Raw genomic sequence first — 20202 nt, 5'->3', positions numbered from 1 at the left:
GAAATGTCAGAACGAATTCCGTTTATCGAATCAAACGACACTATCACCCCGCCGTAATAAAGACCGGAGGTATTTGAATTCACCATCCGGAAGAAAATAAAAAGATCCGAACCGAAACGTAGGAGGCGTCGCAATAAACGTGCGTTTCAGTTCGCATCGATGTTCCAGAACCGAAAGATTGTTCGAAAAAAGTGGTAGATAGCCGAAAAAAGTGACAGGGGTGCAACACGAGGACTTCCCAGGAGGTCACCCATCCTAGTACTACTCTCGCCCAAGCACGCTTAACTTCGGAGTTCTGATGGGATCCAGTGCATTTGTGCTGGTATGATCGGACCCAGCATGCCTCTCCATTGTCAAAGTAATAAAGAGTTTCCACTCGCTTTGTCGTACGAAGTCCGTTTAAATGAAAGTGCGAAAAAATCCTGCTAGATGACATCGGATGGACGATCCGAGCATGTCGGGAAGCCGGATGACCGCCAAGGCTGTCATCGCGCGATGAATCTTCCCGATTACCCCCGAATCAATATAAGAATCGCCACGATCTGACGGGCGAATCAAAAGTTATCGTCGGAACGATATTTGTGCACCAAGGGTAGCTCACGGCCAGTAAACACCTTCCGACCGGATTCATGACTCGCATCCACTAGTACACTCATCCGCTATAGCCTGTACGTCACTGAATCTAAACAAACCCCCGCTATAATTTGACCGCAAATGAAATGTCAGAACGAATTCCGTTTATCGAATCAAACGACACTATCACCCCGCCATAATAAAGACCGGACGTCTTCGAATTCACCATCCGGAAGAAAATAAAAAGATACGAACCGAAACCAAGGAGGCGACGCACTAAACGTGCGTTTCAGTTCGCATCGATATTCCAGAACCGAAAGATTGTTCGAAAAAAGTGGTAGATAGCCGAAAAAAGTGACAGGGGTGCAACACGAGGACTTCCCAGGAGGTCACCCATCCTAGTACTACTCTCGCCCAAGCACGCTTAACTTCGGATTTCTGATGGGATCCAGTGCATTTGTGCTGGTATGATCGCACCCAGCATGCCTCTCCATTGTCAAAGTAATAAAGAGTTTCCACTCGCATTGTCGTACGAAGTCCGTTTAAATGAAAGTGCGAAAAAATCCTGCTAGATGACACCGGATGGACGATCCGAGCATGTCGGGAAGCCGGATAACCGCCAGGGCTATCATCGCGCGATGAATCTTCCCGAGTACCCCCGAATCAATATAAGAATCGCCACGATCTGACGGGCGGATCAAAAGTTATCGTCGGAACGATATTTGTGCACCAAGGGTAGCTCACGGCCAGTAAACACCTTCCGACCGGATTCATGACTCGCATCCACTAGTACACTCATCCGCTATAGCCTGTACGTCACTGAATCTAAACAAACGCCCGCTATAATTTGACCGCAAATGAAATGTCAGAACGAATTCCGTTTATCGAATCAAACGACACTATCACCCCGCCATAATAAAGACCGAACGTATTTGAATTCACCATCCGAAAGAAAATAAAAAGATCCGAACCGAAACGTAGGAGGCGACGCACTAAACGTGCGTTTCAGTTCGCATCGATGTTCCAGAACCGAAAGATTGTTCGAAAAAAGTGGTAGATAGCCGAAAAAAGTGACAGGGGTGCAACACGAGGACTTCCCAGGAGGTCACCCATCCTAGTACTACTCTCGCCCAAGCACGCTTAACTTCGGAGTTCTGATGGGATCCAGTGCATTTGTGCTGGTATGATCGCACCCAGCATGCCTCTCCATTGTCAAAGTAATAAAGAGTTTCCACTCGCATTGTCGTACGAAGTCCGTTTAAATGAAAGTGCGAAAAAATCCTGCTAGATGACACCGGATGGACGATCCGAGCATGTCGGAAAGCCGGATGACCGCCATGGCTGTCATCGCGCGATTAATCTTCCCGAGTACCCCCGAATCAATATAAGAATCGCCACGATCTGACGGGCGGATCAAAAGTTATCGTCGGAACGATATTTGTGCACCAAGGGTAGCTCACGGCCAGTAAACACCTTCCGACCGGATTCATGACTTTCATCCACTAGTACACTCATCCGCTATAGCTTGTACGTCACTGAATCTAAACAAACCCCCGCTATAATTTGACCGCAAATGAAATGTCAGAACGAATTCCGTTTATCGAATCAAACGACACTATCACCCCGCCATAATAAAGACCGGACGTATTTGAATTCACTATCCGGCAGAAAATAAAAAGATCCCAACCGAAACGTAGGAGGCGTCGCACTAAACGTGCGTTTCAGTTCGCATCGATGTTCCAGAACCGAAAGATTGTTCGAAAAAAGTGGTAGATAGCCGAAAAAAGTGACAGGGGTGCAACACGAGGACTTCCCAGGAGGTCACCCATCCTAGTACTACTCTCGCCCAAGCACGCTTAACTTCGGAGTTCTGATGGGATCCAGTGCATTTGTGCTGGTATGATCGCACCCAGCATGCCTCTCCATTGTCAAAGTAATAAAGAGTTTCCACTCGCATTGTCGTACGAAGTCCGTTTAAATGAAAGTGCGAAAAAATCCTGCTAGATGACACCGGATGGACGATCCGAGCATGTCGGGAAGCCGGATGACCGCCAGAGCTGTCATTGCGCGATGAATCTTCCTGATTACCCCCGAATCAATATAAGAATCGCCACGATCTGACGGGCGGATCAAAAGTTATCGTCGGAACGATATTTGTGCACCAAGGGTAGCTCACGGCCAGTAAACACCTTCCGACCGGATTCATGACTCGCATCCACTAGTACACTCATCCGCTATAGCCTGTACGTCACTGAATCTAAACAAACCCCCGCTATAATTTGACCGCAAATGAAATGTCAGAACGAATTCCGTTTATCGAATCAAACGACACTATCACCCCGCCATAATAAAGACCGGACGTCTTCGAATTCACCATCCGGAAGAAAATAAAAAGATCCGAACCGAAACCTAGGAGGCGACGCACTAAACGTGCGTTTCAGTTCGCATCGATATTTCAGAACCGAAAGATTTTTCGAAAAAAGTGGTAGATAGCCGAAAAAAGTGACAGGGGTGCAACACGAGGACTTCCCAGTAGGTCACCCATCCTAGTACTACTCTCGCCCAAGCACGCTTAACTTCGGAGTTCTGATGGGATCCAGTGCATTTGTGCTGGTATGATCGCACCCAGCATGCCTCTCCATTGTCAAAGTAATAAAGAGTTTCCACTCGCATTGTCGTACGAAGTCCGTTTAAATGAAAGTGCGAAAAAATCCTGCTAGATGACACCGGATGGACGATCCGAGCATGTCGGGAAGCCGGATGACCGCCAGAGCTGTCATTGCGCGCGGAATCTTCCTGATTACCCCCGAATCAATATAAGAATCGCCACGATCTGACGGGCGGATCAAAAGTTATCGTCGGAACGATATTTGTGCACCAAGGGTAGCTCACGGCCAGTAAACACCTTCCGACCGGATTCATGACTCGCATCCACTAGTACACTCATCCGCTATAGCCTGTACGCCACTGAATCTAAACAAACCCCCGCTATAATTTGACCGCAAATGAAATGTCAGAACGAATTCCGTTTATCGAATCAAACGACACTATCACCTCGCCATAATAAAGACCGGACGTCTTCGAATTCACCATCCGGAAGAAAATAAAAAGATCCGAACCAAAACCTAGGAGGCGACGCACTAAACGTGCGTTTCAGTTCGCTTCAATATTCCACAACCGAAAGATTGTTCGAAAAAAGTGGTAGATAGCCGAAAAAAGTGACAGGGGTGCAACACGAGGACTTCCCAGGAGGTCACCCATCCTAGTACTACTCTCGCCCAAGCACGCTTAACTTCGGAGTTCTGATGGGATCCAATGCATTTTTGGTGGTATGATCTCACCCAGCATGCCTCTCCATTGTCAAAGTAATAAAGAGTTTCGACTCGCATTGTCGTACGAAGTCCGTTTAAATGAAAGTGCGAAAAAATCCTGCTAGATGCCATCGGATGGACGATCCGAGCATGTCGGGAAGCCGGATGACCGCCAGGGCTGTCATCGCGCGATGAATCTTCCCGATTACCCCCGAATCAATATAAGAATCGCCACGATCTGACGGGCGGATCAAAAGTTATCGTCGGAACGATATTTGTGCACCAAGGGTAGCTCACGGCCAGTAAACACCTTCCGACCGGATTCATGACTTTCATCCACTAGTACACTCATCCGCTATAGCTTGTACGTCACTGAATCTAAACAAACCCCCGCTATAATTTGACCGCAAATGAAATGTCAGAACGAATTCCGTTTATCGAATCAAACGACACTATCACCCCGCCATAATAAAGACCGGACGTATTTGAATTCACTATCCGGCAGAAAATAAAAAGATCCCAACCGAAACGTAGGAGGCGTCGCACTAAACGTGCGTTTCAGTTCGCATCGATGTTCCAGAACCGAAAGATTGTTCGAAAAAAGTGGTAGATAGCCGAAAAAAGTGACAGGGGTGCAACACGAGGACTTCCCAGGAGGTCACCCATCCTAGTACTACTCTCGCCCAAGCACGCTTAACTTCGGAGTTCTGATGGGATCCAGTGCATTTGTGCTGGTATGATCGCACCCAGCATGCCTCTCCATTGTCAAAGTAATAAAGAGTTTCCACTCGCATTGTCGTACGAAGTCCGTTTAAATGAAAGTGCGAAAAAATCCTGCTAGATGACACCGGATGGACGATCCGAGCATGTCGGGAAGCCGGATGACCGCCAGAGCTGTCATTGCGCGATGAATCTTCCTGATTACCCCCGAATCAATATAAGAATCGCCACGATCTGACGGGCGGATCAAAAGTTATCGTCGGAACGATATTTGTGCACCAAGGGTAGCTCACGGCCAGTAAACACCTTCCGACCGGATTCATGACTCGCATCCACTAGTACACTCATCCGCTATAGCCTGTACGTCACTGAATCTAAACAAACCCCCGCTATAATTTGACCGCAAATGAAATGTCAGAACGAATTCCGTTTATCGAATCAAACGACACTATCACCCCGCCATAATAAAGACCGGACGTCTTCGAATTCACCATCCGGAAGAAAATAAAAAGATCCGAACCGAAACCTAGGAGGCGACGCACTAAACGTGCGTTTCAGTTCGCATCGATATTTCAGAACCGAAAGATTTTTCGAAAAAAGTGGTAGATAGCCGAAAAAAGTGACAGGGGTGCAACACGAGGACTTCCCAGGAGGTCACCCATCCTAGTACTACTCTCGCCCAAGCACGCTTAACTTCGGAGTTCTGATGGGATCCAGTGCATTTGTGCTGGTATGATCGCACCCAGCATGCCTCTCCATTGTCAAAGTAATAAAGAGTTTCCACTCGCATTGTCGTACGAAGTCCGTTTAAATGAAAGTGCGAAAAAATCCTGCTAGATGACACCGGATGGACGATCCGAGCATGTCGGGAAGCCGGATGACCGCCAGAGCTGTCATTGCGCGATGAATCTTCCTGATTACCCCCGAATCAATATAAGAATCGCCACGATCTGACGGGCGGATCAAAAGTTATCGTCGGAACGATATTTGTGCACCAAGGGTAGCTCACGGCCAGTAAACACCTTCCGACCGGATTCATGACTCGCATCCACTAGTACACTCATCCGCTATAGCCTGTACGCCACTGAATCTAAACAAACCCCCGCTATAATTTGACCGCAAATGAAATGTCAGAACGAATTCCGTTTATCGAATCAAACGACACTATCACCTCGCCATAATAAAGACCGGACGTCTTCGAATTCACCATCCGGAAGAAAATAAAAAGATCCGAACCAAAACCTAGGAGGCGACGCACTAAACGTGCGTTTCAGTTCGCTTCAATATTCCACAACCGAAAGATTGTTCGAAAAAAGTGGTAGATAGCCGAAAAAACTGACAGGGGTGCAACACGAGGACTTCCCAGGAGGTCACCCATCCTAGTACTACTCTCGCCCAAGCACGCTTAACTTCGGAGTTCTGATGGGATCCAATGCATTTTTGGTGGTATGATCTCACCCAGCATGCCTCTCCATTGTCAAAGTAATAAAGAGTTTCGACTCGCATTGTCGTACGAAGTCCGTTTAAATGAAAGTGCGAAAAAATCCTGCTAGATGCCATCGGATGGACGATCCGAGCATGTCGGGAAGCCGGATGACCGCCAGGGCTGTCATCGCGCGATGAATCTTCCCGATTACCCCCGAATCAATATAAGAATCGCCACGATCTGACGGGCGGATCAAAAGTTATCGTCGGAACGATATTTGTGCACCAAGGGTAGCTCACGGCCAGTAAACACCTTCCGACCGGATTCATGACTCGCATCCACTAGTACACTCATCCGCTATAGCCTGTACGTCACTGAATCTAAACAAACCCCCGCTATAATTTGACCGCAAATGAAATGTCAGAACGAATTCCGTTTATCGAATCAAACGACACTATCACCCCGCCGTAATAAAGACCGGAGGTATTTGAATTCACCATCCGGAAGAAAATAAAAAGATCCGAACCGAAACGTAGGAGGCGTCGCAATAAACGTGCGTTTCAGTTCGCATCGATGTTCCAGAACCGAAAGATTGTTCGAAAAAAGTAGTAGATAGCCGAAAAAAGTGACAGGGGTGCAACACGAGGACTTCCCAGGAGGTCACCCATCCTAGTACTACTCTCGCCCAAGCACGCTTAACTTCGGAGTTCTGATGGGATCCAGTGCATTTGTGCTGGTATGATCGCACCCAGCATGCCTCTCCATTGTCAAAGTAATAAAGAGTTTCCACTCGCATTGTCGTACGAAGTCCGTTTAAATGAAAGTGCGAAAAAATCCTGCTAGATGACACCGGATGGACGATCCGAGCATGTCGGGAAGCCGGATGACCGCCAGAGCTGTCATTGCGCGATAAATCTTCCTGATTACCCCCGAATCAATATAAGAATCGCCACGATCTGACGGGCGGATCAAAAGTTATCGTCGGAACGATATTTGTGCACCAAGGGTAGCTCACGGCCAGTAAACACCTTCCGACCGGATTCATGACTCGCATCCACTAGTACACTCATCCGCTATAGCCTGTACGTCACTGAATCTAAACAAACCCCCGCTATAATTTGACCGCAAATGAAATGTCAGAACGAATTCCGTTTATCGAATCAAACGACACTATCACCCCGCCATAATAAAGACCGGACGTCTTCGAATTCACCATCCGGAAGAAAATAAAAAGATCCGAACCAAAACCTAGGAGGCGACGCACTAAACGTGCGTTTCAGTTCGCTTCAATATTCCACAACCGAAAGATTGTTCGAAAAAAGTGGTAGATAGCCGAAAAAACTGACAGGGGTGCAACACGAGGACTTCCCAGGAGGTCACCCATCCTAGTACTACTCTCGCCCAAGCACGCTTAACTTCGGAGTTCTGATGGGATCCAGTGCATTTGTGCTGGTATGATCGCACCCAGCATGCCTCTCCATTGTCAAAGTAATAAAGAGTTTCCACTCGCATTGTCGTACGAAGTCCGTTTAAATGAAAGTGCGAAAAAATCCTGCTAGATGACACCGGATGGACGATCCGAGCATGTCGGAAAGCCGGATGACCGCCATGGCTGTCATCGCGCGATTAATCTTCCCGAGTACCCCCGAATCAATATAAGAATCGCCACGATCTGACGGGCGGATCAAAAGTTATCGTCGGAACGATATTTGTGCACCAAGGGTAGCTCACGGCCAGTAAACACCTTCCGACCGGATTCATGACTCGCATCCACTAGTACACTCATCCGCTATAGCCTGTACGCCACTGAATCTAAACAAACCCCCGCTATAATTTGACCGCAAATGAAATGTCAGAACGAATTCCGTTTATCGAATCAAACGACACTATCACCTCGCCATAATAAAGACCGGACGTCTTCGAATTCACCATCCGGAAGAAAATAAAAAGATCCGAACCAAAACCTAGGAGGCGACGCACTAAACGTGCGTTTCAGTTCGCTTCAATATTCCACAACCGAAAGATTGTTCGAAAAAAGTGGTAGATAGCCGAAAAAAGTGACAGGGGTGCAACACGAGGACTTCCCAGGAGGTCACCCATCCTAGTACTACTCTCGCCCAAGCACGCTTAACTTCGGAGTTCTGATGGGATCCAATGCATTTTTGGTGGTATGATCTCACCCAGCATGCCTCTCCATTGTCAAAGTAATAAAGAGTTTCGACTCGCATTGTCGTACGAAGTCCGTTTAAATGAAAGTGCGAAAAAATCCTGCTAGATGCCATCGGATGGACGATCCGAGCATGTCGGGAAGCCGGATGACCGCCAGGGCTGTCATCGCGCGATGAATCTTCCCGATTACCCCCGAATCAATATAAGAATCGCCACGATCTGACGGGCGGATCAAAAGTTATCGTCGGAACGATATTTGTGCACCAAGGGTAGCTCACGGCCAGTAAACACCTTCCGACCGGATTCATGACTTTCATCCACTAGTACACTCATCCGCTATAGCTTGTACGTCACTGAATCTAAACAAACCCCCGCTATAATTTGACCGCAAATGAAATGTCAGAACGAATTCCGTTTATCGAATCAAACGACACTATCACCCCGCCATAATAAAGACCGGACGTATTTGAATTCACTATCCGGCAGAAAATAAAAAGATCCCAACCGAAACGTAGGAGGCGTCGCACTAAACGTGCGTTTCAGTTCGCATCGATGTTCCAGAACCGAAAGATTGTTCGAAAAAAGTGGTAGATAGCCGAAAAAAGTGACAGGGGTGCAACACGAGGACTTCCCAGGAGGTCACCCATCCTAGTACTACTCTCGCCCAAGCACGCTTAACTTCGGAGTTCTGATGGGATCCAGTGCATTTGTGCTGGTATGATCGCACCCAGCATGCCTCTCCATTGTCAAAGTAATAAAGAGTTTCCACTCGCATTGTCGTACGAAGTCCGTTTAAATGAAAGTGCGAAAAAATCCTGCTAGATGACACCGGATGGACGATCCGAGCATGTCGGGAAGCCGGATGACCGCCAGAGCTGTCATTGCGCGATGAATCTTCCTGATTACCCCCGAATCAATATAAGAATCGCCACGATCTGACGGGCGGATCAAAAGTTATCGTCGGAACGATATTTGTGCACCAAGGGTAGCTCACGGCCAGTAAACACCTTCCGACCGGATTCATGACTCGCATCCACTAGTACACTCATCCGCTATAGCCTGTACGTCACTGAATCTAAACAAACCCCCGCTATAATTTGACCGCAAATGAAATGTCAGAACGAATTCCGTTTATCGAATCAAACGACACTATCACCCCGCCATAATAAAGACCGGACGTCTTCGAATTCACCATCCGGAAGAAAATAAAAAGATCCGAACCGAAACCTAGGAGGCGACGCACTAAACGTGCGTTTCAGTTCGCATCGATATTTCAGAACCGAAAGATTTTTCGAAAAAAGTGGTAGATAGCCGAAAAAAGTGACAGGGGTGCAACACGAGGACTTCCCAGGAGGTCACCCATCCTAGTACTACTCTCGCCCAAGCACGCTTAACTTCGGAGTTCTGATGGGATCCAGTGCATTTGTGCTGGTATGATCGCACCCAGCATGCCTCTCCATTGTCAAAGTAATAAAGAGTTTCCACTCGCATTGTCGTACGAAGTCCGTTTAAATGAAAGTGCGAAAAAATCCTGCTAGATGACACCGGATGGACGATCCGAGCATGTCGGGAAGCCGGATGACCGCCAGAGCTGTCATTGCGCGATGAATCTTCCTGATTACCCCCGAATCAATATAAGAATCGCCACGATCTGACGGGCGGATCAAAAGTTATCGTCGGAACGATATTTGTGCACCAAGGGTAGCTCACGGCCAGTAAACACCTTCCGACCGGATTCATGACTCGCATCCACTAGTACACTCATCCGCTATAGCCTGTACGCCACTGAATCTAAACAAACCCCCGCTATAATTTGACCGCAAATGAAATGTCAGAACGAATTCCGTTTATCGAATCAAACGACACTATCACCTCGCCATAATAAAGACCGGACGTCTTCGAATTCACCATCCGGAAGAAAATAAAAAGATCCGAACCAAAACCTAGGAGGCGACGCACTAAACGTGCGTTTCAGTTCGCTTCAATATTCCACAACCGAAAGATTGTTCGAAAAAAGTGGTAGATAGCCGAAAAAACTGACAGGGGTGCAACACGAGGACTTCCCAGGAGGTCACCCATCCTAGTACTACTCTCGCCCAAGCACGCTTAACTTCGGAGTTCTGATGGGATCCAATGCATTTTTGGTGGTATGATCTCACCCAGCATGCCTCTCCATTGTCAAAGTAATAAAGAGTTTCGACTCGCATTGTCGTACGAAGTCCGTTTAAATGAAAGTGCGAAAAAATCCTGCTAGATGCCATCGGATGGACGATCCGAGCATGTCGGGAAGCCGGATGACCGCCAGGGCTGTCATCGCGCGATGAATCTTCCCGATTACCCCCGAATCAATATAAGAATCGCCACGATCTGACGGGCGGATCAAAAGTTATCGTCGGAACGATATTTGTGCACCAAGGGTAGCTCACGGCCAGTAAACACCTTCCGACCGGATTCATGACTCGCATCCACTAGTACACTCATCCGCTATAGCCTGTACGTCACTGAATCTAAACAAACCCCCGCTATAATTTGACCGCAAATGAAATGTCAGAACGAATTCCGTTTATCGAATCAAACGACACTATCACCCCGCCGTAATAAAGACCGGAGGTATTTGAATTCACCATCCGGAAGAAAATAAAAAGATCCGAACCGAAACGTAGGAGGCGTCGCAATAAACGTGCGTTTCAGTTCGCATCGATGTTCCAGAACCGAAAGATTGTTCGAAAAAAGTGGTAGATAGCCGAAAAAAGTGACAGGGGTGCAACACGAGGACTTCCCAGGAGGTCACCCATCCTAGTACTACTCTCGCCCAAGCACGCTTAACTTCGGAGTTCTGATGGGATCCAGTGCATTTGTGCTGGTATGATCGCACCCAGCATGCCTCTCCATTGTCAAAGTAATAAAGAGTTTCCACTCGCATTGTCGTACGAAGTCCGTTTAAATGAAAGTGCGAAAAAATCCTGCTAGATGACACCGGATGGACGATCCGAGCATGTCGGGAAGCCGGATGACCGCCAGAGCTGTCATTGCGCGATGAATCTTCCTGATTACCCCCGAATCAATATAAGAATCGCCACGATCTGACGGGCGGATCAAAAGTTATCGTCGGAACGATATTTGTGCACCAAGGGTAGCTCACGGCCAGTAAACACCTTCCGACCGGATTCATGACTCGCATCCACTAGTACACTCATCCGCTATAGCCTGTACGTCACTGAATCTAAACAAACCCCCGCTATAATTTGACCGCAAATGAAATGTCAGAACGAATTCCGTTTATCGAATCAAACGACACTATCACCCCGCCATAATAAAGACCGGACGTCTTCGAATTCACCATCCGGAAGAAAATAAAAAGATCCGAACCAAAACCTAGGAGGCGACGCACTAAACGTGCGTTTCAGTTCGCTTCAATATTCCACAACCGAAAGATTGTTCGAAAAAAGTGGTAGATAGCCGAAAAAACTGACAGGGGTGCAACACGAGGACTTCCCAGGAGGTCACCCATCCTAGTACTACTCTCGCCCGAGCACGCTTAACTTCGGAGTTCTGATGGGATCCAATGCATTTTTGGTGGTATGATCTCACCCAGCATGCCTCTCCATTGTCAAAGTAATAAAGAGTTTCGACTCGCATTGTCGTACGAAGTCCGTTTAAATGAAAGTGCGAAAAAATCCTGCTAGATGCCATCGGATGGACGATCCGAGCATGTCGGGAAGCCGGATGACCGCCAGGGCTGTCATCGCGCGATGAATCTTCCCGATTACCCCCGAATCAATATAAGAATCGCCACGATCTGACGGGCGGATCAAAAGTTATCGTCGGAACGATATTTGTGCACCAAGGGTAGCTCACGGCCAGTAAACACCTTCCGACCGGATTCATGACTCGCATCCACTAGTACACTCATCCGCTATAGCCTGTACGTCACTGAATCTAAACAAACCCCCGCTATAATTTGACCGCAAATGAAATGTCAGAACGAATTCCGTTTATCGAATCAAACGACACTATCACCCCGCCGTAATAAAGACCGGAGGTATTTGAATTCACCACCGGAAGAAAATAAAAAGATCCGAACCGAAACGTAGGAGGCGTCGCAATAAACGTGCGTTTCAGTTCGCATCGATGTTCCAGAACCGAAAGATTGTTCGAAAAAAGTGGTAGATAGCCGAAAAAAGTGACAGGGGTGCAACACGAGGACTTCCCAGGAGGTCACCCATCCTAGTACTACTCTCGCCCAAGCACGCTTAACTTCGGAGTTCTGATGGGATCCAGTGCATTTGTGCTGGTATGATCGCACCCAGCATGCCTCTCCATTGTCAAAGTAATAAAGAGTTTCCACTCGCTTTGTCGTACGAAGTCCGTTTAAATGAAAGTGCGAAAAAATCCTGCTAGATGACATCGGATGGACGATCCGAGCATGTCGGGAAGCCGGATGACTGCCAAGGCTGTCATCGCGCGATGAATCTTCCCGATTACCCCCGAATCAATATAAGAATCGCCACGATCTGACGGGCGGATCAAAAGTTATCGTCGGAACGATATTTGTGCACCAAGGGTAGCTCACGGCCAAGAAACACCTTCCGACCGGATTCATGACTCGCATCCACTAGTACACTCATCCGCTATAGCCTGTACGTCACTGAATCTAAACAAACCCCCGCTATAATTTGACCGCAAATGAAATGTCAGAACGAATTCCGTTTATCGAATCAAACGACACTATCACCCCGCCATAATAAAGACCGGACGTCTTCGAATTCACCATCCGGAAGAAAATAAAAAGATACGAACCGAAACCAAGGAGGCGACGCACTAAACGTGCGTTTCAGTTCGCATCGATATTCCAGAACCGAAAGATTGTTCGAAAAAAGTGGTAGATAGCCGAAAAAAGTGACAGGGGTGCAACACGAGGACTTCCCAGGAGGTCACCCATCCTAGTACTACTCTCGCCCAAGCACGCTTAACTTCGGATTTCTGATGGGATCCAGTGCATTTGTGCTGGTATGATCGCACCCAGCATGCCTCTCTATTGTCAAAGTAATAAAGAGTTTCCACTCGCATTGTCGTACGAAGTCCGTTTAAATGAAAGTGCGAAAAAATCCTGCTAGATGACACCGGATGGACGATCCGAGCATGTCGGGAAGCCGGATAACCGCCAGGGCTGTCATCGCGCGATGAATCTTCCCGAGTACCCCCGAATCAATATAAGAATCGCCACGATCTGACGGGCGGATCAAAAGTTATCGTCGGAACGATATTTGTGCACCAAGGGTAGCTCACGGCCAGTAAACACCTTCCGACCGGATTCATGACTCGCATCCACTAGTACACTCATCCGCTATAGCCTGTACGTCACTGAATCTAAACAAACCCCCGCTATAATTTGACCGCAAATGAAATGTCAGAACGAATTCCGTTTATCGAATCAAACGACACTATTACCCCGCCATAATAAAGACCGAACGTATTTGAATTCACCATCCGAAAGAAAATAAAAAGATCCGAACCGAAACGTAGGAGGCGACGCACTAAACGTGCGTTTCAGTTCGCATCGATGTTCAAGAACCGAAAGATTGTTCGAAAAAAGTGGTAGATAGCCGAAAAAAGTGACAGGGGTGCAACACGAGGACTTCCCAGGAGGTCACCCATCCTAGTACTACTCTCGCCCAAGCACGCTTAACTTCGGAGTTCTGATGGGATCCAGTGCATTTGTGCTGGTATGATCGCACCCAGCATGCCTCTCCATTGTCAAAGTAATAAAGAGTTTCCACTCGCATTGTCGTACGAAGTCCGTTTAAATGAAAGTGCGAAAAAATCCTGCTAGATGACACCGGATGGACGATCCGAGCATGTCGGAAAGCTGGATGACCGCCATGGCTGTCATCGCGCGATTAATCTTCCCGAGTACCCCCGAATCAATATAAGAATCGCCACGATCTGACGGGCGGATCAAAAGTTATCGTCGGAACGATATTTGTGCACCAAGGGTAGCTCACGGCCAGTAAACACCTTCCGACCGGATTCATGACTTTCATCCACTAGTACACTCATCCGCTATAGCTTGTACGTCACTGAATCTAAACAAACCCCCGCTATAATTTGACCGCAAATGAAATGTCAGAACGAATTCCGTTTATCGAATCAAACGACACTATCACCCCGCCATAATAAAGACCGGACGTATTTGAATTCACTATCCGGCAGAAAATAAAAAGATCCCAACCGAAACGTAGGAGGCGTCGCACTAAACGTGCGTTTCAGTTCGCATCGATGTTCCAGAACCGAAAGATTGTTCGAAAAAAGTGGTAGATAGCCGAAAAAAGTGACAGGGGTGCAACACGAGGACTTCCCAGGAGGTCACCCATCCTAGTACTACTCTCGCCCAAGCACGCTTAACTTCGGAGTTCTGATGGGATCCAGTGCATTTGTGCTGGTATGATCGCACCCAGCATGCCTCTCCATTGTCAAAGTAATAAAGAGTTTCCACTCGCATTGTCGTACGAAGTCCGTTTAAATGAAAGTGCGAAAAAATCCTGCTAGATGACACCGGATGGACGATCCGAGCATGTCGGGAAGCCGGATGACCGCCAGAGCTGTCATTGCGCGATGAATCTTCCTGATTACCCCCGAATCAATATAAGAATCGCCACGATCTGACGGGCGGATCAAAAGTTATCGTCGGAACGATATTTGTGCACCAAGGGTAGCTCACGGCCAGTAAACACCTTCCGACCGGATTCATGACTCGCATCCACTAGTACACTCATCCGCTATAGCCTGTACGTCACTGAATCTAAACAAACCCCCGCTATAATTTGACCGCAAATGAAATGTCAGAACGAATTCCGTTTATCGAATCAAACGACACTATCACCCCGCCATAATAAAGACCGGACGTCTTCGAATTCACCATCCGGAAGAAAATAAAAAGATCCGAACCGAAACCTAGGAGGCGACGCACTAAACGTGCGTTTCAGTTCGCATCGATATTTCAGAACCGAAAGATTTTTCGAAAAAAGTGGTAGATAGCCGAAAAAAGTGACAGGGGTGCAACACGAGGACTTCCCAGGAGGTCACCCATCCTAGTACTACTCTCGCCCAAGCACGCTTAACTTCGGAGTTCTGATGGGATCCAGTGCATTTGTGCTGGTATGATCGCACCCAGCATGCCTCTCCATTGTCAAAGTAATAAAGAGTTTCCACTCGCATTGTCGTACGAAGTCCGTTTAAATGAAAGTGCGAAAAAATCCTGCTAGATGACACCGGATGGACGATCCGAGCATGTCGGGAAGCCGGATGACCGCCAGAGCTGTCATTGCGCGATGAATCTTCCTGATTACCCCCGAATCAATATAAGAATCGCCACGATCTGACGGGCGGATCAAAAGTTATCGTCGGAACGATATTTGTGCACCAAGGGTAGCTCACGGCCAGTAAACACCTTCCGACCGGATTCATGACTCGCATCCACTAGTACACTCATCCGCTATAGCCTGTACGCCACTGAATCTAAACAAACCCCCGCTATAATTTGACCGCAAATGAAATGTCAGAACGAATTCCGTTTATCGAATCAAACGACACTATCACCTCGCCATAATAAAGACCGGACGTCTTCGAATTCACCATCCGGAAGAAAATAAAAAGATCCGAACCAAAACCTAGGAGGCGACGCACTAAACGTGCGTTTTAGTTCGCTTCAATATTCCACAACCGAAAGATTGTTCGAAAAAAGTGGTAGATAGCCGAAAAAACTGACAGGGGTGCAACACGAGGACTTCCCAGGAGGTCACCCATCCTAGTACTACTCTCGCCCAAGCACGCTTAACTTCGGAGTTCTGATGGGATCCAATGCATTTTTGGTGGTATGATCTCACCCAGCATGCCTCTCCATTGTCAAAGTAATAAAGAGTTTCGACTCGCATTGTCGTACGAAGTCCGTTTAAATGAAAGTGCGAAAAAATCCTGCTAGATGCCATCGGATAGACGATCCGAGCATGTCGGGAAGCCGGATGACCGCCAGGGCTGTCATCGCGCGATGAATCTTCCCGATTACCCCCGAATCAATATAAGAATCGCCACGATCTGACGGGCGGATCAAAAGTTATCGTCGGAACGATATTTGTGCACCAAGGGTAGCTCACGGCCAGTAAACACCTTCCGACCGGATTCATGACTCGCATCCACTAGTACACTCATCCGCTATAGCCTGTACGTCACTGAATCTAAACAAACCCCCGCTATAATTTGACCGCAAATGAAATGTCAGAACGAATTCCGTTTATCGAATCAAACGACACTATCACCCCGCCGTAATAAAGACCGGAGGTATTTGAATTCACCACCGGAAGAAAATAAAAAGATCCGAACCGAAACGTAGGAGGCGTCGCAATAAACGTGCGTTTCAGTTCGCATCGATGTTCCAGAACCGAAAGATTGTTCGAAAAAAGTGGTAGATAGCCGAAAAAAGTGACAGGGGTGCAACACGAGGACTTCCCAGGAGGTCACCCATCCTAGTACTACTCTCGCCCAAGCACGCTTAACTTCGGAGTTCTGATGGGATCCAGTGCATTTGTGCTGGTATGATCGCACCCAGCATGCCTCTCCATTGTCAAAGTAATAAAGAGTTTCCACTCGCTTTGTCGTACGAAGTCCGTTTAAATGAAAGTGCGAAAAAATCCTGCTAGATGACATCGGATGGACGATCCGAGCATGTCGGGAAGCCGGATGACCGCCAAGGCTGTCATCGCGCGATGAATCTTCCCGATTACCCCCGAATCAATATAAGAATCGCCACGATCTGACGGGCGGATCAAAAGTTATCGTCGGAACGATATTTGTGCACCAAGGGTAGCTCACGGCCAGTAAACACCTTCCGACCGGATTCATGACTCGCATCCACTAGTACACTCATCCGCTATAGCCTGTACGTCACTGAATCTAAACAAACCCCCGCTATAATTTGACCGCAAATGAAATGTCAGAACGAATTCCGTTTATCGAATCAAACGACACTATCACCCCGCCATAATAAAGACCGGACGTCTTCGAATTCACCATCCGGAAGAAAATAAAAAGATACGAACCGAAACCAAGGAGGCGACGCACTAAACGTGCGTTTCAGTTCGCATCGATATTCCAGAACCGAAAGATTGTTCGAAAAAAGTGGTAGATAGCCGAAAAAAGTGACAGGGGTGCAACACGAGGACTTCCCAGGAGGTCACCCATCCTAGTACTACTCTCGCCCAAGCACACTTAACTTCGGATTTCTGATGGGATCCAGTGCATTTGTGCTGGTATGATCGCACCCAGCATGCCTCTCTATTGTCAAAGTAATAAAGAGTTTCCACTCGCATTGTCGTACGAAGTCCGTTTAAATGAAAGTGCGAAAAAATCCTGCTAGATGACACCGGATGGACGATCCGAGCATGTCGGGAAGCCGGATAACCGCCAGGGCTGTCATCGCGCGATGAATCTTCCCGAGTACCCCCGAATCAATATAAGAATCGCCACGATCTGACGGGCGGATCAAAAGTTATCGTCGGAACGATATTTGTGCACCAAGGGTAGCTCACGGCCAGTAAACACCTTCCGACCGGATTCATGACTCGCATCCACTAGTACACTCATCCGCTATAGCCTGTACGTCACTGAATCTAAACAAACCCCCGCTATAATTTGACCGCAAATGAAATGTCAGAACGAATTCCGTTTATCGAATCAAACGACACTATTACCCCGCCATAATAAAGACCGAACGTATTTGAATTCACCATCCGAAAGAAAATAAAAAGATCCGAACCGAAACGTAGGAGGCGACGCACTAAACGTGCGTTTCAGTTCGCATCGATGTTCAAGAACCGAAAGATTGTTCGAAAAAAGTGGTAGATAGCCGAAAAAAGTGACAGGGGTGCAACACGAGGACTTCCCAGGAGGTCACCCATCCTAGTACTACTCTCGCCCAAGCACGCTTAACTTCGGAGTTCTGATGGGATCCAGTGCATTTGTGCTGGTATGATCGCACCCAGCATGCCTCTCCATTGTCAAAGTAATAAAGAGTTTCCACTCGCATTGTCGTACGAAGTCCGTTTAAATGAAAGTGCGAAAAAATCCTGCTAGATGACACCGGATGGACGATCCGAGCATGTCGGAAAGCTGGATGACCGCCATGGCTGTCATCGCGCGATGAATCTTCCCGAGTACCCCCGAATCAATATAAGAATCGCCACGATCTGACGGGCGGATCAAAAGTTATCGTCGGAACGATATTTGTGCACCAAGGGTAGCTCACGGCCAGTAAACACCTTCCGACCGGATTCATGACTCGCATCCACTAGTACACTCATTCGCTATAGCCTGTACGTTACTGAATCTGAACAAACCCCCGCTATAATTTGACCGCAAATGAAATGTCAGAACGAATTCCGTTTATCGAATCAAACGACACTATCACCCCGCCATAATAAAGACCGGACGTCTTTGAATTCACCATCCGGAAGAAAATAAAAAGATCCGTACCGAAACGTAGGAGGCGACGCACTAAACGTGCGTTTCAGTTCGCATCGATGTTCCAGAACCGAAAGATTGTTCGAAAAAAGTGGTAGATAGCCGAAAAAAGTGACAGGGGTGCAACACGAGGACTTCCCAGGAGGTCACCCATCCTAGTACTACTCTCGCCCAAGCACGCTTAACTTCGGAGTTCTGATGGGATGTAGTGCATTTGTGCTGGTATGATCGCACCCAGCATGCCTCTCCATTGTCAAAGTAATAAAGAGTTTCCACTCGCATTGTCGTACGAAGTCCGTTTAAATGAAAGTGCGAAAAAATCCTGCTAGATGACACCGGATGGACGATCCGAGCATGTCGGAAAGCCGGATGACCGCCATGGCTGTCATCGCGCGATTAATCTACCCGAGTACCCCCGAATCAATATAAGAATCGCCACGATCTGACGGGCGGATCAAAAGTTATCGTCGGAACGATATTTGTGCACCAAGGGTAGCTCACGGCCAGTAAACACCTTCCGACCGGATTCATGACTCGCATCCACTAGTACACTCATCCGCTATAGCCTGTACGTTACTGAATCTGAACAAACCCCCGCTATAATTTGACCGCAAATGAAATGTCAGAACGAATTCCGTTTATCGAATCAAACGACACTATCACCCCGCCATAATAAAGACCGGACGTCTTTGAATTCACCATCCGGAAGAAAATAAAAATATCCGAACCGAAACGTAGGAGGCGACGCACTAAACGTGCGTTTCAGTTCGCATCGATGTTCCAGAACCGAAAGATTGTTCGAAAAAAGTGGTAGATAGCCGAAAAAAGTGACAGGGGTGCAACACGAGGACTTCCCAGGAGGTCACCCATCCTAGTACTACTCTCGCCCAAGCACGCTTAACTTCGGAGTTCTGATGGGATCCAGTGCATTTGTGCTGGTATGATCGCACCCAGCATGCCTCTCCATTGTCAAAGTAATAAAGAGTTTCCACTCGCATTGTCGTACGAAGTCCGTTTAAATGAAAGTGCGAAAAAATCCTGCTAGATGACACCGGATGGACGATCCGAGCATGTCGGAAAGCCGGATGACCGCCAAGGCTGTCATCGCGCGATGAATCTTCCCGAGTACCCCCGAATCAATATAAGAATCGCCACGATCTGACGGGCGGATCAAAAGTTATCGTCGGAACGATATTTGTGCACCAAGGGTAGCTCACGGCCAGTAAACACCTTCCGACCGGATTCATGACTCGCATCCACTAGTACACTCATCCGCTATAGCCTGTACGTTACTGAATCTGAACAAACCCCCGCTATAATTTGACCGCAAATGAAATGTCAGAACGAATTCCGTTTATCGAATCAAACGACACTATCACCCCGCCATAATAAAGACCGGACGTCTTTGAATTCACCATCCGGAAGAAAATAAAAAGATCCGAACCGAAACGTAGGAGGCGACGCCCTAAACGTGCGTTTCAGTTCGCA

General features: G+C 47.6%; 28 non-coding genes across 28 annotated transcripts; all 28 read right to left on the bottom strand.

The window, feature by feature from the left end:
* Window positions 1-217: 217 nt before the first annotated feature.
* LOC143874160 (5S ribosomal RNA) lies at window positions 218-336 on the bottom strand. The gene has a single exon (XR_013248849.1). It is a non-coding gene; the product is annotated as a 5S ribosomal RNA (ribosomal RNA).
* A 597-nt stretch (window positions 337-933) lies between these two features.
* Window positions 934-1052, bottom strand: LOC143873907 (5S ribosomal RNA). The gene has a single exon (XR_013248602.1). It is a non-coding gene; the product is annotated as a 5S ribosomal RNA (ribosomal RNA).
* A 597-nt stretch (window positions 1053-1649) lies between these two features.
* Window positions 1650-1768, bottom strand: LOC143872755 (5S ribosomal RNA). The gene has a single exon (XR_013247488.1). It is a non-coding gene; the product is annotated as a 5S ribosomal RNA (ribosomal RNA).
* Window positions 1769-2365: 597 nt separating this feature from the next.
* On the bottom strand, window positions 2366-2484 carry LOC143872754 (5S ribosomal RNA). Its single transcript, XR_013247487.1, has one exon. It is a non-coding gene; the product is annotated as a 5S ribosomal RNA (ribosomal RNA).
* Window positions 2485-3081: 597 nt separating this feature from the next.
* Window positions 3082-3200, bottom strand: LOC143873292 (5S ribosomal RNA). Its single transcript, XR_013248008.1, has one exon. It is a non-coding gene; the product is annotated as a 5S ribosomal RNA (ribosomal RNA).
* A 597-nt stretch (window positions 3201-3797) lies between these two features.
* On the bottom strand, window positions 3798-3916 carry LOC143875244 (5S ribosomal RNA). The gene has a single exon (XR_013249900.1). It is a non-coding gene; the product is annotated as a 5S ribosomal RNA (ribosomal RNA).
* A 597-nt stretch (window positions 3917-4513) lies between these two features.
* LOC143872753 (5S ribosomal RNA) lies at window positions 4514-4632 on the bottom strand. The gene has a single exon (XR_013247486.1). It is a non-coding gene; the product is annotated as a 5S ribosomal RNA (ribosomal RNA).
* Window positions 4633-5229: 597 nt separating this feature from the next.
* On the bottom strand, window positions 5230-5348 carry LOC143872752 (5S ribosomal RNA). The gene has a single exon (XR_013247485.1). It is a non-coding gene; the product is annotated as a 5S ribosomal RNA (ribosomal RNA).
* A 597-nt stretch (window positions 5349-5945) lies between these two features.
* LOC143875242 (5S ribosomal RNA) lies at window positions 5946-6064 on the bottom strand. Its single transcript, XR_013249898.1, has one exon. It is a non-coding gene; the product is annotated as a 5S ribosomal RNA (ribosomal RNA).
* Window positions 6065-6661: 597 nt separating this feature from the next.
* Window positions 6662-6780, bottom strand: LOC143872751 (5S ribosomal RNA). The gene has a single exon (XR_013247484.1). It is a non-coding gene; the product is annotated as a 5S ribosomal RNA (ribosomal RNA).
* Window positions 6781-7377: 597 nt separating this feature from the next.
* Window positions 7378-7496, bottom strand: LOC143872750 (5S ribosomal RNA). Its single transcript, XR_013247483.1, has one exon. It is a non-coding gene; the product is annotated as a 5S ribosomal RNA (ribosomal RNA).
* A 597-nt stretch (window positions 7497-8093) lies between these two features.
* Window positions 8094-8212, bottom strand: LOC143875241 (5S ribosomal RNA). Its single transcript, XR_013249897.1, has one exon. It is a non-coding gene; the product is annotated as a 5S ribosomal RNA (ribosomal RNA).
* A 597-nt stretch (window positions 8213-8809) lies between these two features.
* On the bottom strand, window positions 8810-8928 carry LOC143872747 (5S ribosomal RNA). Its single transcript, XR_013247481.1, has one exon. It is a non-coding gene; the product is annotated as a 5S ribosomal RNA (ribosomal RNA).
* A 597-nt stretch (window positions 8929-9525) lies between these two features.
* LOC143872746 (5S ribosomal RNA) lies at window positions 9526-9644 on the bottom strand. The gene has a single exon (XR_013247480.1). It is a non-coding gene; the product is annotated as a 5S ribosomal RNA (ribosomal RNA).
* Window positions 9645-10241: 597 nt separating this feature from the next.
* Window positions 10242-10360, bottom strand: LOC143875240 (5S ribosomal RNA). The gene has a single exon (XR_013249896.1). It is a non-coding gene; the product is annotated as a 5S ribosomal RNA (ribosomal RNA).
* Window positions 10361-10957: 597 nt separating this feature from the next.
* On the bottom strand, window positions 10958-11076 carry LOC143872745 (5S ribosomal RNA). Its single transcript, XR_013247479.1, has one exon. It is a non-coding gene; the product is annotated as a 5S ribosomal RNA (ribosomal RNA).
* A 597-nt stretch (window positions 11077-11673) lies between these two features.
* LOC143875276 (5S ribosomal RNA) lies at window positions 11674-11792 on the bottom strand. Its single transcript, XR_013249933.1, has one exon. It is a non-coding gene; the product is annotated as a 5S ribosomal RNA (ribosomal RNA).
* A 596-nt stretch (window positions 11793-12388) lies between these two features.
* LOC143872744 (5S ribosomal RNA) lies at window positions 12389-12507 on the bottom strand. Its single transcript, XR_013247478.1, has one exon. It is a non-coding gene; the product is annotated as a 5S ribosomal RNA (ribosomal RNA).
* A 597-nt stretch (window positions 12508-13104) lies between these two features.
* On the bottom strand, window positions 13105-13223 carry LOC143873906 (5S ribosomal RNA). The gene has a single exon (XR_013248601.1). It is a non-coding gene; the product is annotated as a 5S ribosomal RNA (ribosomal RNA).
* Window positions 13224-13820: 597 nt separating this feature from the next.
* On the bottom strand, window positions 13821-13939 carry LOC143872743 (5S ribosomal RNA). Its single transcript, XR_013247477.1, has one exon. It is a non-coding gene; the product is annotated as a 5S ribosomal RNA (ribosomal RNA).
* A 597-nt stretch (window positions 13940-14536) lies between these two features.
* Window positions 14537-14655, bottom strand: LOC143872742 (5S ribosomal RNA). The gene has a single exon (XR_013247476.1). It is a non-coding gene; the product is annotated as a 5S ribosomal RNA (ribosomal RNA).
* Window positions 14656-15252: 597 nt separating this feature from the next.
* Window positions 15253-15371, bottom strand: LOC143872741 (5S ribosomal RNA). Its single transcript, XR_013247475.1, has one exon. It is a non-coding gene; the product is annotated as a 5S ribosomal RNA (ribosomal RNA).
* Window positions 15372-15968: 597 nt separating this feature from the next.
* On the bottom strand, window positions 15969-16087 carry LOC143875239 (5S ribosomal RNA). The gene has a single exon (XR_013249895.1). It is a non-coding gene; the product is annotated as a 5S ribosomal RNA (ribosomal RNA).
* Window positions 16088-16683: 596 nt separating this feature from the next.
* Window positions 16684-16802, bottom strand: LOC143872740 (5S ribosomal RNA). The gene has a single exon (XR_013247474.1). It is a non-coding gene; the product is annotated as a 5S ribosomal RNA (ribosomal RNA).
* A 597-nt stretch (window positions 16803-17399) lies between these two features.
* On the bottom strand, window positions 17400-17518 carry LOC143873250 (5S ribosomal RNA). Its single transcript, XR_013247970.1, has one exon. It is a non-coding gene; the product is annotated as a 5S ribosomal RNA (ribosomal RNA).
* Window positions 17519-18115: 597 nt separating this feature from the next.
* LOC143872739 (5S ribosomal RNA) lies at window positions 18116-18234 on the bottom strand. The gene has a single exon (XR_013247473.1). It is a non-coding gene; the product is annotated as a 5S ribosomal RNA (ribosomal RNA).
* A 597-nt stretch (window positions 18235-18831) lies between these two features.
* LOC143874926 (5S ribosomal RNA) lies at window positions 18832-18950 on the bottom strand. Its single transcript, XR_013249596.1, has one exon. It is a non-coding gene; the product is annotated as a 5S ribosomal RNA (ribosomal RNA).
* A 597-nt stretch (window positions 18951-19547) lies between these two features.
* LOC143872738 (5S ribosomal RNA) lies at window positions 19548-19666 on the bottom strand. The gene has a single exon (XR_013247472.1). It is a non-coding gene; the product is annotated as a 5S ribosomal RNA (ribosomal RNA).
* Between the last annotated feature and the right edge of the window lie 536 nt (window positions 19667-20202).

Source organism: Tasmannia lanceolata, unplaced genomic scaffold (genome assembly GCF_043159265.1).
Source record: "Tasmannia lanceolata isolate RefF3 unplaced genomic scaffold, GAP_Taslan_0.1 ptg000003l, whole genome shotgun sequence".
Lineage (NCBI taxonomy): Eukaryota > Viridiplantae > Streptophyta > Magnoliopsida > Canellales > Winteraceae > Tasmannia > Tasmannia lanceolata.
Note: the sequence above shows the minus strand (reverse complement) of the source record. Positions and strands in the feature narration are given on the sequence as shown.